The 17,031-nt window shown below is 38.4% G+C and overlaps 1 protein-coding gene across 1 annotated transcript in view; it reads right to left on the reverse strand.

Annotated features, from left to right (window-relative positions):
• The window catches only part of LOC139608268 (protocadherin-15-like), a 278,991-nt gene extending 264,324 nt beyond the window's left edge, over positions 1-14,667 (reverse strand). Inside the window, exon 1 of the mRNA XM_071461819.1 lies at positions 13,972-14,667. The gene's annotated coding sequence lies outside the window, so the exon portion shown is untranslated. The remainder of the gene's footprint in view (positions 1-13,971) is intronic.
• Between the last annotated feature and the right edge of the window lie 2,364 nt (positions 14,668-17,031).

Below are 17,031 nucleotides of genomic sequence, written 5' to 3' on the forward strand. Positions count from 1 at the left end.
ACCATATTTTTTCTTGTACCACCACTTGTCACACACTGCACCAGGTGTAAACCAGGACCAGACAAACTTAATCCTCCATGAATTTGAGAGTCATCTTCAGCGTCCCTAAAGCATCACAGTAGGATTTCTGCATTTGTGTTGCTTTACAAAGCTTTAAGCTGACAATAGTATGTATCCTGCCTAAGCACCACACTATTGTCTTTCTTTCAACCAATATAAGTTTACCAAAGCATTTGCATGTGTCCGTGATTCTATGAATACATAGAGTATTCACAGTAGCTGACTGACATTAGATTTATCTGATATGGATGGGAAGGGAAACACACTGCTGCATGTTAATGGTAATCGGCTTCACAGTGTGCTGGACCTGTGTCCTTCCCAAGGTTGACTTCACTTAGCTACAATTGTATTTTACCTAACAAAGAGAATGTGAGGCTGTTGCTCTGCCTCCATTCCATAGGTCATCTTTAGACATTAACAGCACATCATCTGCAAAAAGGAGAATCTTTTGACCTGGAAAGTGAGCAAACTCTGCTGATGAAGAATTTGTGGTGCAACTAAAAGCTCTGGAAAAACCAAGTAAGTGGACTGAAAAGAGTTTTTATTTTGTCAATCTACTATTTCCAAGGTCAAAACCAAATTAACATGGTTTAACCTAAAACAAAGAAATAGCCCAGTTCTGCTTTGGATTTAAGATGAAATTAGATTACGTGACTGGATGATTGGTTGGTTCACACATACTTCATAGGAAAATTATTTTGATAATCTTATGATCACTTCATTTTTCAGTAAAATTGTCCATTTAATTTTGGACTTTTCAGAAAAAACATTTGAAGACTTCACCTTGGCAATGGGAAACTGAAAACATTTTTCATTATGAGAAGATTATGTTTAAAAGGTATTAAAATTAATTGATTAATCATGAAAACAGTCAGTTTACTCAATAATGAAGATATTTGTTAGCTCCAACCCTACTATGGATTATATCATAGCAAGCTCACATGTCAGCAGATGAATTTTCATACCACCTGAGCAAAAACCATCTGCTAATGAAGACTATGTAAATGGACTGAAAACTTTGGAAATAACCTAGTGGGAGGGACTTTGAGTTGGGATTGTTTTGTTAAAGACATTTTATATCCTTGTCAATGGGTTTGGGATCCAGTTTACTGCACCACTCAAGTTTATGGTAAAGTCCATTCATATAGATGTTGAATAATGCAGGGGTTTAACTACACTTTTTCGCACTCTTCATCCTTATGAATACATGCTTGTACTGCACATTCATTATTGGTGTTCATGGATTTGATGCAGTTATAGTTTTACCACCAATACTGCTTTCAGTTAATTTATAAGGGCCCTTCATGTCAAGTCAAAAGTTTCCTGTAAGTCGACAAAGCAATGTATTTCTATATAATGGGCTCCATCTCTCACTCTCTCTCTCTCTCTTCCCCCTTTCAGACAGACACACACACACACACACACACACACACACACACACACACACACACACACACACACACTCTGACTGAATATGTTTAATCATTTATGAGTCCTCAGCGCTGCTAATGCAAACTGCACACCAATACCCACTTAATAATTAAAGCCTCATATTGATTGTGGCATTACAATGCTTGTGTTGGGGGACATTAGTCAGTGCTGCTGATGATAATAACACTGCTGATTCCCTCCTATAAAACTAGCTTTCATTCTGTGGGCGAATGGAGATCGAGGGGAAGGGGAGGAAATGAAAGGACGCAGGGAGGGATTTGAAAGACAGACTGAAAAGTCGAAGGATTGGAAAGGAGTCTTGAGGAAAACTCGACAAACAAACTATTGAAAGAAGAGAGAGGAAACGTACGAGCCACAGCAAAATAGAACAGCACATGGTTTGACCAAGGGAAATAGTGAATTAGACAAACAACTAATCTGTCTTTTTGAACCAAGTTTAATCAAATGAGGAGGTTGTTGGGCTATGCTTCAGTTTTTGATAAATCAGTTCTAAGCTCATAGTTGAGCGCAGTTATACCATACTGCTTATTTGATCACCAAGAATTGCATTGCTGTTTTATTACAAATTAAAATGTGTTGTTTGAACTATACTAAGAACATTTTGTTACTGTCAAGTTACCAAAGGAACTGAACATACAAATTTACCGTGGCAGAAATACTTTCGCTAATTGATTACACTTCATTTCTACCTTGTGTTTGAGTTTCAGCAGTATGAAACGTTCCCTTGTCGTTGGACAAATTAATATTGGTTTACACAAACCGCAGCTCAAAGGTAATGTTAGGTTATCTGTATCATTGCTGCACAAGCTGGTACAGTACACAGACACTGGCAGTATGTACATATTCTAACAAACACCTGCACATAGATGATATCAACAGCACTGACAGCATCTATCTAATAAAATATAACGTACATGCATTTATGGCTTTTTCTGCCGGCGTTTTATTGTCATTATCTACATATATAATGTGATGTGAGTGCACCTGTTATTCTAACCACTTTGTTCATGTCTGCAATATAGACTTAAAAGATAAACGCAACACTTTTGTTTTAGCTCCCATTTTTCACATGTGGGAAAAAAAAGAACTAAGATATTTTTCTTAGCACAAAAAACACTTCCTTTTGCATTTTGTTCACAAACGCTTTTGAATTTGTGATTGTGAGTATTTCTCATTTGCCAAAATAATCTGTCCACCTGGAGGTGTGGCGCATCAAGATGTTGATTACACAGAATGATTATTGCACAGGTATGCATTGGGCTGGTCATAATAAAAAGCCACTTTAAAATGTGCAGCTTTATTTTGAAAAAATACATTCATTAAGCACTTAACTATAGATTGTGCATTTTTTTTCAGAAAGGTCATAGATCAGAAAAGGTGTCAGTATCTGGTGTGACCACCATTTGCCTCCTGCAGTGCGACACATCTCCTTTGCACAGAGTTGATCAGGTTGTTGATTGCAGCCTGTGGAGACTTGGCCCACTCCTCTTCAAGGGCTCTGTGAAGTTAATGGATATTGGTAGGAACTGGAATGGATGTGGAGCATCCCATATATGCTCAGTGGGTGACAAGTCTGGCAAGTATGCAGGCCACTGGGATGTTTTGAGTATACCGATGCTTCCAACATGGGGCAGTGCAGTATCATGCTGCAACAGGAGGTGAAGGCGGCAGATGGATGGAACAACAATGAGTGTCAGGATCTCAATAGGGTATCTCTGTTCATTCAAATTGCCATCAATAAAACGCACATGTTCATTGACTGTAGCTTTTGCCTGCCCATACCATAACCCCACCATCACCTTGGGGCACTGTATCACAGGATCAACACGAGTCAACAGTTTGCCCAGATGACGCCATACATGCTGTCTGCCATCTGCCCAGTACAGTGACATACACAATTCAGCTGTGAAGTGCCAGACACCATCAAAGGCGATCTTTTGCCTACTCAAGACAGTTTCGACAAAATCCTGCCATTAGCTCAAGACCCTGGTGAGGGCAATAACCATGCGGATGAGTTCGTCTGAGACACTTTCTGACAGTTTGTGCATAAATAGTTTGGTTGTGCAAACCAACTGTTGCTTTAGCTGTCTGGGTGGCTAGTCTCAGAAAAAGTTGTGCTGTCAAATTCTCGGTAACAACCTTGGAGACGGCTGATGGTTGTGAAATGACCATTCATTTCATGGGCAACATCTCTAATGGACATGATATTTATGCTCAGTGTACTGTGAACTAAATACAGTATGCAAGGAACACATAGTAAAATGAAAGGTTTTGAAGAGGAGAAAACATGACAAAGGTTTGGGTCACTGATGTGAGTCACAGCTTACATGATTAATAACTGCATTAAGTGTGCATTGTGCCAGGTGTAAATTGTGTTCAGTGGGTAAAGAATACTATATGGCAGCAAACAATAAATTCCTCTGTTTAATAGAAAAAAAATGGAAAAAGTAAGCTAAGAGTTCCATCAAACCAGAGTAATCACACCAAGTCTTGAATAATTTTTCAGTGTGCACATATGCTGCAGGTTTTCCATGTTATGTTCAGGAGTACATGATCGCCAATGGAAAACACTGGCTATTAACAAAAATCAAACCTGTGATTCTGTCAATTCCTCCCTGGTCCCCAAGTCTCCCTTCCTCCCTTTTCTAAACTTTATTGTGAACATATGACCAACAAGTATAATATTTTACACCAAAACTGTAGCTGAAAGTCAAAAGACCATGGAACTAGATGTAAACTGTCTGCCATCAGACTCACACTTTGTATTACAGATTAAAACTAATGTTATACAGTTTCCTGCAGCATTAACATATTACACAGATACTAAAAAGGGAAACACTGTGCTACTGCTGAAAAGATCCAAAAACTTTGACTTCTAAACCTTTAGATGTGCATGTCTCCATCTGACATGTGCATCATAATTTGTGGTTTTCCAGATGATAAAAATGCCAAGCAGTCAAAATGTATACTTGTAAAAAGAGGTGTATAGAGGCATTTTAGACTCCAGACTCAAAATGACATGACTGAGCACATTGGATATTACTGTAAGAGGCGTTCATAGAACAGAAGAATGGAGTGAAAAATAAGCCGTCAAACTAAGAACAAAGAACAACTTGAAACAACATACTCTTAAACTTGTCACAGTATGCAAAGTAATTCTGAAAGACTATACTGTGCACCATTTTGCCAATGTTTTCTTCTCACTTTTCTCTCAAAAAGGGTTTTTAATAAACAATGATGTGTTTCTGTGTGTATCCAGTCTGACTTTTAAGGTTTCTGACATTTTTCCATCTCACTGCACCTTTTCCAAGGAGGTCACTCTAAGTAACTAAGTATTCAGAAAGAGTATCCAAGTCCAGATGTTACATGCAAAAATTCATCACATACTGAGTTTGTGTACATGTGGCTCTGGTGTGTGTGTGTGTGTGTGTGTGTGTGTGTGTGTGTGTGTGTGTGTGTGTGTGTGAGCACGTTTGGTGGTAATGAAGAAGAGAAAGTCAAAAAGAAGAGAGATGGAGAGAGAGCATGCATTAGATACACTGAATGTGTTTGTAGGTGCGCATATGTGCGGTCAGTTCCCTCATGAAAACAGGGCATCAGCCCAAAGATGTGGTTTCTCTGAAGCTCTTACACTGATGCTGCTACTCTAAAAAGGCTAAATAAAAATATATTCCCTTGGTAACTGTACGTCATTCATCTTCATCACCTTTATTCACCGCTGGTAGATTGACTAAGAGTGCTTTGAGGGCTTGGAGCCAGAGGTAAGAAGGTTTTGGCGAGCTGTATAGGAGGAAGAACAAAAAACTAGACCTAATATCCAATAGCTGTAAATATGTTTGATGATATTGTGGTCACATAACACTAAAATGATAAGGTGCTGTGCACAAATAAATAGATTTAATTATGATTTTTATTTTATCTAGTATACTGTAGATTTAGATTTACCTGCTCCTTTGGCTCCAAACCCTCACTTACTCTCATCTCGGCAAATTTTAAAACTGGCTCATACACATATACGTATTATATTCAAAGTGAGAACTAGCTCCGTATGTGGCAAAACTACAAACTGAATCTTACAGCTTTAGTTGCTGTGATGTACCCTAGCAACAGCTGCCTTGGAGTTATGCAGCCTCCATCAGCTGTGATATGAGCATCATCAAACTCATTCACATATGGAATGAACTTAGGGTGATCAATCCAATCTTTTTAATTCTTAAAAAAAAAAAAATTAATTCAAAAATGAAACTTGTTTCTTTTTACTAAGGGCCCACATTTGTGATTTGACAATATCTCCATTTGGTAAATCCTACACTGAAAATAAATGGGCTGAAGCATCACGAAGACTGCACCAAATTACTGTGAGCTGACTGTAGGAATAATATGAAAAATGTTATAACCACATAATGTACACTCATAGGCTCTAATAAACAAAAATGGGTGTGTGAAAGGGGCGATCATGGGAGTTCATGGCGATGAACTAAGAGACAATTATCGTCCGGCTTATGGAGCATTGTCATGTCTTTCACTTTATGTTAAAAGTTTATCGGAATTGTGTTTATGGTTTGTTTCTCCTGCCCTGAACTACACAAAAAATTCAGTTATTGCATTTACAGGCTTAAGTTGTATTTGGTGACGCTAACCAAGCTAGATGAAAAGAAAGCCCAGGCTGATATATTGTGACAATCGTTGCAACAGCACTTCAATAAGTCAGACTTATAACTGAGAAAGTTATACAATGGCTTATCCATCACTACACATACACACCTATCTGGATAAGAAAATTATATCTTTAGGGTAAGTTTAGGTCATTGTCTTTCTTTTCCTTTTTGTACTGTAGCTTCAGAATTATCAAGAAAATTCAGTCACGCATAGACTAATAACTTGTAAACTAATAAAGCAACGGCTGCTCCTGTTTGTTCTGTATAGTTGAAAACCTGAGCAATGAAGAACCTCATCACCATCATCATCCAGCTATCCACATCAAACAATTTGTCATTTCACGCTTCATTTGCAAATTTAGGCACACACACACACACACAATATACAGTATGGATCATACAGCACACACACACACACACACACACACAAAGCTCTCTTAGCACTCCAGATGTCACATCATTTACTATCACACAATCATTCAACCATTAACGGCCTTCGTAATCATTCACACACACACACACACACAATATACAGTATGGATCATACAGCACACACACACACACACACACACACACACACACACACACACACACACACACACACATAATACATACACATAATAAACATAATACACACACACACAAGATAATTTGAGTATAAGAAGCAATCAGTCAATTCCACACAGATTATATAAAAATATAAAAGCAGCCGAATAGAGGTCAACTGGAATGAGCAAAGTCCTGATATTATAAGTAGACATTTTGGTGGTGGAGGCAGACAGACAAACAGTGTGTGGGTATGAAAGATAAAAACACAGACAGACAGACACATTTGAGACTGTGAGTGCTATGTTCAGAGAGTGTGTGTGTGTGTGTGTGTGTGTGTGTGTGTGTGTGTGTGCATGTCTAGCGGCAACAAAATCAAAACAGAACATATGAAACCTGTCTGTTTGCCTTGAAGTCAAAAGAAGATGAATTTATAGATTTTTTTCGACTGCACCATCTGTCTCAAAGATATAAGGAGCATGCGTGCAAGCATGCCTGCCCTCACACATGCAAACACACACACACACACAAAAAGTCCTACATTCATAAGAAGAAAAAAAATCATATGGCACAAATTCATTCTTCTGGGTAATTGTTTAGCCACTCAGCTGAACAGTTGTAATAAGACTCGCTGACATCTCATCAAGCAGCCGGTCACTTCAACATCACACACTATCCAATATATGTTGTGTCTCAAATCGGACGCCTCAGTCTGACCGCGTAACATCGCAAATCAAACACTGCCGTTGTGTGCTCACCGGAAATGACAATCGCAACATGTGACTGTGTGAGCACCTCTCCAGTTTGCTTGCCCTTTTTCTCCTCTTCCTTTTCAGGAAGCTACCATTCAAGTGGAGGTTGTCAGCCAGAAGTGGTTCATCTTGGCTGTGGGTTGGGCAGCCTTTAAATGCTTCTCTCTCTCTCTCTCTCTCTGTCATATCAGCCACATCCCTTCCCCCGCCATTTTCGAAGGGTTGAAAATACATTGTTGGTCGTTGCCCTTCCACTATGTAGCCAAGATGGCAACCGTTAATGCAGAGAGGTTTCCATTGTTCTTCACTCAACTTTGTGATCATCCAGGTACCTAGATTGCACTGCATGTTGCCGTACTTGTCAGTGTGAACACCATATGCACTCAAAATCACAAGTGTGAGTAGGAAAGTGTGTGAATTGAGACACAGCATTTGTCTGTTAGCAGTGAGGCCTATGGATGACATCTGAATTCAGGAGAAGCTTTTCTGTAATATCAAAACATTCAAAAGAACTTGCTAGTTATGCATATGAAGCTGTTTGGATGTGACTAAATAATTAAAGCCTTCATTTTCGTATATTTGGGGTCAGCTTGAATCAATCCAGCCCTTACAAAGTGATGTTTCAGCTCCATCTGGGTTAACATTCAGAGATTTATTGGATTGAAGACAATTTGGACAGTCATCATCTGAGCTTTTGATCCAGATATTTTCCGTACCTTAAAGACAAGATCCCAGCTGAAGTCTGTAGAGAGCTGGATCACTGTCATTACTCTGGCTGCTTAGACAGAAGATCTGTATCTGGGCTCTAGTACCTCTCTCTGAGGTATTTGAGACATTTTGACCTTTTAGTGGCCACTTAAAACTTTTAGACAAGAAGCTTATTGATTGTCAGTGATGATTTATGTTAGTAAAGACAGAGAGAGAGAGTGTCACTGAGAAAAAGGGATGGAGGAGCAACAAACAACCTGTCGACACACTATATTTTTTCTTAAATAAAAGTGTTTTCATTCAATCCTCACTTGAGAAGCCCAAGTCAAAGAGTTTCATTTCAACGAGTGGGGTTTCGTTTACACGACATCAATTATGTTGCAGTTACACCAAGAATGCTGAGTGAACAAACATGCTAACAGCCAAACAAATACGTACAGAAACAGAAAATTACTTTGGCCTGTTCCTAGAACACAAATTTTGCTTTCTTTCTGTCTCTCTGCCTTTCTTGCCCTTAGTCCATGAACAGGTTTCTATGTAATTCAGCAAGAAGTTCACCAAAGAGCAAACTCATTTTTTTCTCTGTGCCTCAGATGTTGTCTGTTGCAACATGGTTTACATCAGGACTCTTTCTTAGATGTCTCTCACAGCTCCAGCATGTAAAAGACTTCAATTGCAACATCACAAATCAGACAAAACTCTTTTTTTTTGTATTAGTCATATAATTATGTTCTAGAAAATAAACTTTCAGGTGTCATACATATGGTTATTTCATATCCATCAAGGCTTTTTGTGGACTGACTGTACTACACAATATTTAGGAGATGAGACGAGATGAGACGTAGATGAGACGTAGTGTCTATCACATAGCCTGCATGTGAGGCATTTCGAGAACATCTCTAAATTGTTGCATCTACCAATGGTCTGCATGTGACATTATGGCTGCAGAAAATAACTTGGCTTACATTCTCTGCATGTACATCAGTCCCAAGATGCACCACCCACTACCACAAGTACATTCTCAACCTGTGGGAAGCACTGAGTATGTAAATACGGTGAATGGAAGTGAACCTGAAATTACTCAGTTACTCAGCAATGAAGGATGTGTCTTTTTCACTCCCAGTGGGAAGGAGGAGGGTGAGGTGTAATTAATCTGGCATAGCTCCTGACTGAAGAATTATAGTCACATGCTTACAGGTTCACTGAATGAAATAAAACAAAATTCATCTATCACGTTGCATGTGGTCAATGTAAGTAGAGGGCATCAGACTAGTCAAAAGAAAGAAAAATAATCGACAGACAGAATCAATAGTTTCAGCAAGTGCCCCAAAAGTACATAAGTTCTCATTCAAATGACAAAGACTCTTGCAGCCATACTAATTATGACAGGAACAAAGGAACGTTACAGAGTGACAAGTCTGTGAGGGGGAGGTTGTGGGGGACTGGGTGGGTCAAAATCAGATTTTAAGTGTCTTGACCTTGACATAGAACTTATTTTTATCCAAAGCACAATCTTTTGCTAAACATAACCAAGTGGTTTTTGTGCTTTAACACAACCAAACTTGACATAAAGAAAAAGCAAAAAACCCATTTTGCCATTTAATTTGGAGAACCTACCCTGATATGCAAATATGATATAGACCTTTTTCACACAGTAACTCACAATATGATACAATCACAATACTTGATATTATGCAAGACAATTATCTATGATACAAAACAATATTTGTGTAAGTGAAGAGGAAAAATATCCCTAAAAAATGCAGGAATCATGTATTTGTTCACTGCACTGTGGTGTCAGTTTCACAGAATTTGACAACTGAGATAAAACAACAGAAGATAAAGTGCATAGTCTTAGTTTAGTGCCTCTTTAAAACACACATCCACACACTGACTGAAACTTGGCAACAGTCCATGTCCACATGTGCCATCATTCCAATGTAAAATAGCCATAAATTTGGCTGAACTGCTAGAAAGCAGAACAGTTCTGGAGTTGTGTCTAAAATAAATAAACATTTCTTGTTTTATGTAATCTGGAGACATTTCTAACACATATCAGTTTCACTAAAACTTGCAGACTGCAGCTTCTGTCACTTCCCAGCTATCAGGCAGATGACAGAAAAATACCCAGTGTGTAGGTGTTTGTGTGTGAGTATCTGTGTGTGTATTTATGTTCAGTCTCATTTGACTGCTGACTGCTGACCGGTCCGCTCCTCGTCATGAAGCCTGTGTGTGGTTGCACCCAAGTGTGTGTTGCTGTGTAAGAGTGAAAGACCTTCTCCCTCCATCGGAAGAAATAGAGCCTGGCTGTTGATACAGCACTGACCCATGCATGTGTGTTTGTGTGCAGGACAGCATCCATTTAGAGCACCTTCATGTTTTAATAAAATATCAATATTTGGTGCCAGTGTAAGAGTGCAAGAGGAAGTTGTACAATGTATTCCCAAATTCATAATTTGCCCCATCTGTATTTTTCACAGGTGACATTTTGGAGCAAAGGTGGTGCTAACAACATTAATAATAGCTCTGTTCTATTCAAGTTCTATTCAAGTGTCTCAGTAAGGCGTAACAGTGTGTCAGTGAGCCAGCACGCACATTACCAGCATCCTAAAACTGAAGAAGCTAAATAAAATTCAGCCACCATTAATCTAATTATATCTACCTGTACTTTTCCTGCTGTGGCATGTTAAAATGACTTTTGAGAATATAAATAAATCGTTAAAAATAGAGCAGAAGTGTGTAATAAGATATGTTTTGACAATTAAATGTAAAGATAATGTTTAGAGCCAGAATCTTGCCTTGTGTACCGTCTTCCACTCCCAGCTGCAGCATGTCTCTCTTTTTGTCTGCTGCTCTCTCCGACTGTTTCTCTCTTGTCCGACCTACTTGATATTTTTCCCCAATCTCTTTATTTCTCTTTGACTCTGTATCCTGTTCTTTCTTTCTCTCTCCCTCCATCTCCACCTCCACTGAGACTGCTCTCCTGCTTCCTGCTCTCTCTGTTCTTCATCGTGATTGTTCTACACTTGTCTGAACCTTCCCTGAAACTCCCTGCAGGATGGGTGGTGAGCGCACACATGCACACACACAAACACACACCCTGCTGGGACACATTTCCACCTATGTTTCATGTGTCCAAAACTACTACTCAGAAAAAAATAGGTTCTCTCTCACGCACACTCAAAAGCTTACACACACTCTCAGGAGGCAGCAAGCCAGCGCCTACATGCATACACACAAATACATACATACACACACACATACAGCTGTTTCCGTGACATTTGTAATAAATGGCTTGGTGGAATTTCCTCTGCTGGTTAAAAAGGATTGAAATGCCACTGCAGGCATGATCACAAATCAATAAACCATTCTAAAAGCTGCCATTTTAGTGTTTGTGTGTGTGTGCCTGTGTGTGTGTCTGTGTGCTTGCGTGTTTGTGTTTTGTTTTTTTTTTAGTCCACAACTGGTGAAATTTTGTTCTGCCTCTACAGTTCCATTTGGTTTTTCATTCATTTCATTTTCTTCCCTTCAACGTCCCTAAACTGTGGTGATAAGATGAACTTTATTGATCTTCAGGGAAATTGCAGCAGCAAAGAAAAAGATCTAAAATGTAATATATTGAAGTGTCCTCACTGTGTCCCTATAGTGGGTTGAAGGGATTCTTTTCTGACTTTTTGTAGAGGAATTCTTGCTATGCTGCTGTGTTCCCTCTGTAAAGACAGATTTGCTGTTCACAGATTTGGAAATTTACATTACACTACCTTTCATACAAGGTCTGCATTTTAAATACAAATTAAAGCAGGATATTTACTGGCTTACAAAGGAGTCTGATAGCTCAACACCTGATTTATTTTCAAAAGAAAATACCGGCTTACTTTAACGATTTCTCCATTTTGTTCTCACCAGTACTGTTTTAGTGAGAGTGTGTGTTATCACCACCTAGAGACAAGATTAAATAAGTGTGAATTTGGGGATTCCAGGAAGATTAGTAATGATATGGTAGAAATGTGCGAAGGGACACGGATTAAGGTGTAAATCTGATTCATTTAAGATAAATCCACACTGCCTTACTGCCTTTGCAATGGCTTTCTGGCTTAAATATGTGATCCTCTTAGTTTCTACATGCTAAAGCACTTTCTGAACTGAGTATTTAATTTTGGATTTTCTTCTGATCACTGCCACACTCTGGTATTTTCCTCAATTCCCTGCTTACTGAGATCAGTGTGTGACTGAACTCCAACATGGCAATGAACACCCTAATTTCCCCAGAGAGAGCTTTGTGTGTCCCAATAATGGTACATTCTCTTTTTTGAAGCTTGAGTGAAAGCATGAATAATTCTGGCAGTGAATCACACTTGAAGTCCATGGTGTTGGAAAAGGCATGGGAGGTGATACGTGCAATGCAAGTGCAGGAGAGATTTATTAGTTACGCCACCACAGCAGGGATCCTCTGCTGCTGCTTTTGAAATACTTTTTAATGGATGATTCTTTTTTTCACTACTGCCTCCACTGAAACTAAAACTTAAATGATCCCCAGGATTACCAGCTACACTTTCAGCTCCATTCACTTTTGGCTGGATGTCCTGAACAGTGTCTGCTGCTTGTCCATCAGCATTTAAAAACTGATTGATGGCTCCCATCTCTTCTAAGATCAAGCCACTCTGACCAATGCCAGACTTTTTTTTATAAAAATGGTCTAGTCACTTCTGTTGTCAGGGATCTGACATAACACTTTTCAGTTTGCTTTATGTACATTATGCAGCCAAATAGTGTTTAATTCCAGCAGCAGAGCACCAACCTCCATATATTTCAGCTATTAGGCAACTGAAATACAACTGAAATTATAAATTAATTAAGATTAATAATTAAATAACAACAACAACAACAACAATAATAATAATAATAATAATAATCTACTCTCACAATCAATACATTTTAAATAATATTCCAGACATTTTGTAGTTCCAGCTTCTCTGAATGATTTTACAGGTAGAACTGTTTGTCAGAGTGTATCAGGGACTAGCCAGGTCATTCTTAATATAATTGAAAATGAAATAGACAAGTACATACTGAAATATGTTCCTACAAGATTTAAAATAAAAATAAAATAAAATATTAAATATTTAAAATATTTATTTCAGTTGACAGTGATTTATTTGAATCAATATAAAATGTGTGTATATATATATATATATATATATATATATATATATATTTTTTTTTTTTTTTTTTTTTTTTTTAATTTATATTTCATTGTTTTAATTGTCTGGTTTAATAATAGAATCATGACCCATCTAGTCTTCAATAGGGCATTACTAGGAATTTGGTAACATCACCTTGGGCTCAGAGTAATTGTGCATTTTCCATTATTTTCTGACATTTCTTATACAACAAAGAGCAGATTAAAGGATAATAAAATAATTGCTAGTGAGGCTCTGGGAGTTTTCTATTTCTTATTTGAAATTTAAAGAAATGATGTTTGGTTTTACAGAAAATCAGGTGTGATAAGCCTGTGGAAGATCTAGGCTCTTAAGTGCTACTTCTTCTTCAGTTAGGTAATAATAAGTATACTTTTCAATGGTCAAGAGACATTACAAGCACCAACGCAAAACAATCGACCAGCCAACTAGACTAGAAACACACACACACACACACACACACACACACACACTCGGCAGAAGCAGCATCATCCTTATATCAACTGTGACTTAGGCTGCGTATTTACTGCTCTGCACAAAATCCAGCTGTAACACGACATTTAAAATAATTATAGTAAACTAGCTTATATTGCTTACCTTTGATGTCTTCGCCAGTAATATAATCAGTTCTTTCAAATGAATACTGACAGTCTGGTTTATCCGAGGTTGAGGTTGAAGGCCTGCAGGAGACGATGCACTTTGGAAACAACATGTGACAGGGGTGGACGTCCGGTGTTTGGGATCCCGATGGAAAGCTCCTCTCCTGTCAGGTGACCGGCGGTTCTCCACAGGTGGCAATAATTAGTGCTAAATTAATGTTAGCAAACACAAGCGTCTGTTGACGGGCTAAGGAATAAAAATAAATAAGAACAAAAACAAATAAAATGAATAAAATAGCACGTCGCCTGTGCTTAAGAACGGCGACTGAACTTGAAGGTGTCCTCCGTCCCTCTTGGAGCTGTTATTGCTGAACTTCAGCCCCCTCAGCCGCGGAGAGCATCCTGCCCTCCCGGCACTGTTGACCGCTGAGTGGCAGAGAAGGATCATGGGAACATGAGCTGCTGACACTTTTACAAAATAAAGGCTGGATGTGGCCACAACAAGTGTTTTCTTTTTAATTGCCATAATACAGAAAAGGTTTCACAGTTGACAGCTTGTACAGGATGCGTCTTCTGTAAACCACTTTGTAACATTAGTTTTCACTTATTGTTTTCAGCATTCGTATTAGTCAGTATTGACTCAGTTGTTGTTCAGAAACTAGTGGAAACACACCTCTGCATTGGGTTGCTGCTCTAACTACTACACCATATCCTAATGATTGTTTTGAAAATATTCTATTTACTGCTGTTGTAGTGATGTTTGGCAAAAACAACAGTAGTCAGCTGCAGCTACAGAAATATTAAGCCTTTTTTTTTTTTCAAAATAAAACAAGACATTTGTTGTGATCTGTTTTAAGGATGGTTGTGATATTTTTTCCTTGTCCCATCTAGTTTTGTAAGGACAGAGATATAACAAAATAAAAACAATTAAAAAATATGGATAGCTTCAGTGGCAATGAATGGCCTTGGCTTGTAAAGCCACAGACAGGCTAAGGAAGTCATACAGTCTTAGGAGATGAACTAAAGCATTGTTGCTTTTGGCCTTTTCATGGGATGCATTGGCAATTACAAAGATATTTGGCTTCAGCCTCTTTAGTTCGTTCAGCTTTACCACTACAGTATGTGTGTTAGCAGTCAGGTGACTGGTTGGGCCTGACTGAGCCCAACTGAGGCCTTTAATTTAAAAAAAAAAGTAATTTCTCCTCATCTATGATGTTATATTTGTTCACAAGTCAGTTCCATGTACTGTATGTCCTGATAATCAATCTATTTTTCACAATAGTGCAAAATATTGATTTAGAATTATGGTTGATTGATGCTAAGTAATAGTTTCATAGTGTAATAAAATGTGTTTTTTTTCCCCTAAATGAGTTCTGAAGATCTTTGTTACTGGCCAACATTACTCAATCATTTCATTATTCAATATTCAATGTCTGTGTTCTTGTTTCTTAGCATTTCATTAAACATTTTGTAGTCAGGACTCCCACAATACATGTAAATCTGACACATGGTGTTTTGTAGCTATCATCTACTGAGCAGCAATTGCATCATTATCCTGAAACTACTTTTCTTCCCACTAAATTGTCTACATGTTGGTTGAATGTCAAAACTGCCAGATCAGATGGTGCAACAGAGATGGGTCCTGGATCTTCTGCCAGCAGGATTTGGCATGAATTAAGTCCTGGTCCCTTTTGGATCATCTGTGATGGATGAGGTGGGAGAGTGGATGTAATGTGTGAATGCTGTGTAAACAATAGCATGAAGAGAGACAAATATATATGTGTGTGTATATATAAATATATATATATATATATATATATATATATATATATATATATATATATATATATATGAAGCACTGAAATTGTACAAATTGTTTTGTTTTTGTTTTTTTTATTTGTTTTGTGTTTTTGAGTTTGAGTGGATCAGTGCGTAAGATCTCAGGAGAAAGAGGACAGAGGAGGAGAGTAAACAGAATCAAGCTCTAAAGGGGAAGGAGAGGAAGAATGAGATCTGACTGACCCCTGTTCTGTATTAACAACTGAACTCACACACTGAGTGTGTAACACATTTGGAATTCATAACCAAAAGTTTGGGAAGAACGATTCACATATTCTACCGATACTTCCCCTACAGCAGTGCGCGCTTTAACACACAGCTCAACAAACCTATTTTACCCCATGGTGGGAAAACCAATAATATCTAATAACTATTCAATTGTCAAAATCGCCCTTTGCCAGTTGCCTCGCTCATCTCTTATGTTCAGCCATCTGTTGGAAGTTCCAGAGCCACTTCACCCCACCATCATCACCTCTTCTCCTCCCTGCAAATCAAGCAGACTCCACTGGGGGTGTTTCAACATAAACTCAATCCATCATCAATGGCTGGCATCCTTGTGCTGTATCAGAGCCAAAGAATGTCTTCCTTTTCCCCCCTTTATTTAATGCCTTCTCTGGCACAGTGCAGATAGTTTTCATAGTTGTCTGAAGCCCTCTTGATATTCCTAAAGGAACTATTTGTAAGTTTTGTTATTGCTACATAGCCAGCGTAAACAGCTGTTTACTTACCAGTCTTGCCAAGAGCTTCGGCCATTGTCGCATTTAAAGCACTGGAGGTTATAATACACCCACTGAGCAGCGCTACTTCTTCAGGGCAGCCTGGAGGCTGCGGTGATTCGGTAACAGAAAATGACAGGGCTCGCTGATTAGCATGCTAACTTCAGTACAAGAAAAGAAATTAAAGACATAGAAGCAAAACAAAAGATTTGTCTTCCACCACTGGAGACAGGCCTTGGCAAGTAAAGGGATGCTGCTCTGTCATTTCCCTGTGCACTCAAGATGCTCAGTATTTTCAGCTGCTCCTACCTTGTTGTATCTGTGCTCACCATACACCATATGAGTGATGTAGCTCTAGAAATCTAAAATTGTGCTATAAAGCTATATCAGCCACTGCACCAGTAGTACAGATGTATGCCCTGGCTACAACAGTGTAAATTTTGTGTAAAGTACATGAGTGTGTGGCAGTCTTACAGTAGCACAGTTTGGGAAAGCATTAATTT

Source organism: Trachinotus anak, unplaced genomic scaffold, assembly GCF_046630095.1.
Source record: "Trachinotus anak isolate AG129_WGS33_773 ecotype Australia unplaced genomic scaffold, CSIRO_AGI_Tana_v1 ptg000025l, whole genome shotgun sequence".
In the NCBI taxonomy this organism is placed as follows: Eukaryota; Metazoa; Chordata; class Actinopteri; order Carangiformes; family Carangidae; genus Trachinotus; species Trachinotus anak.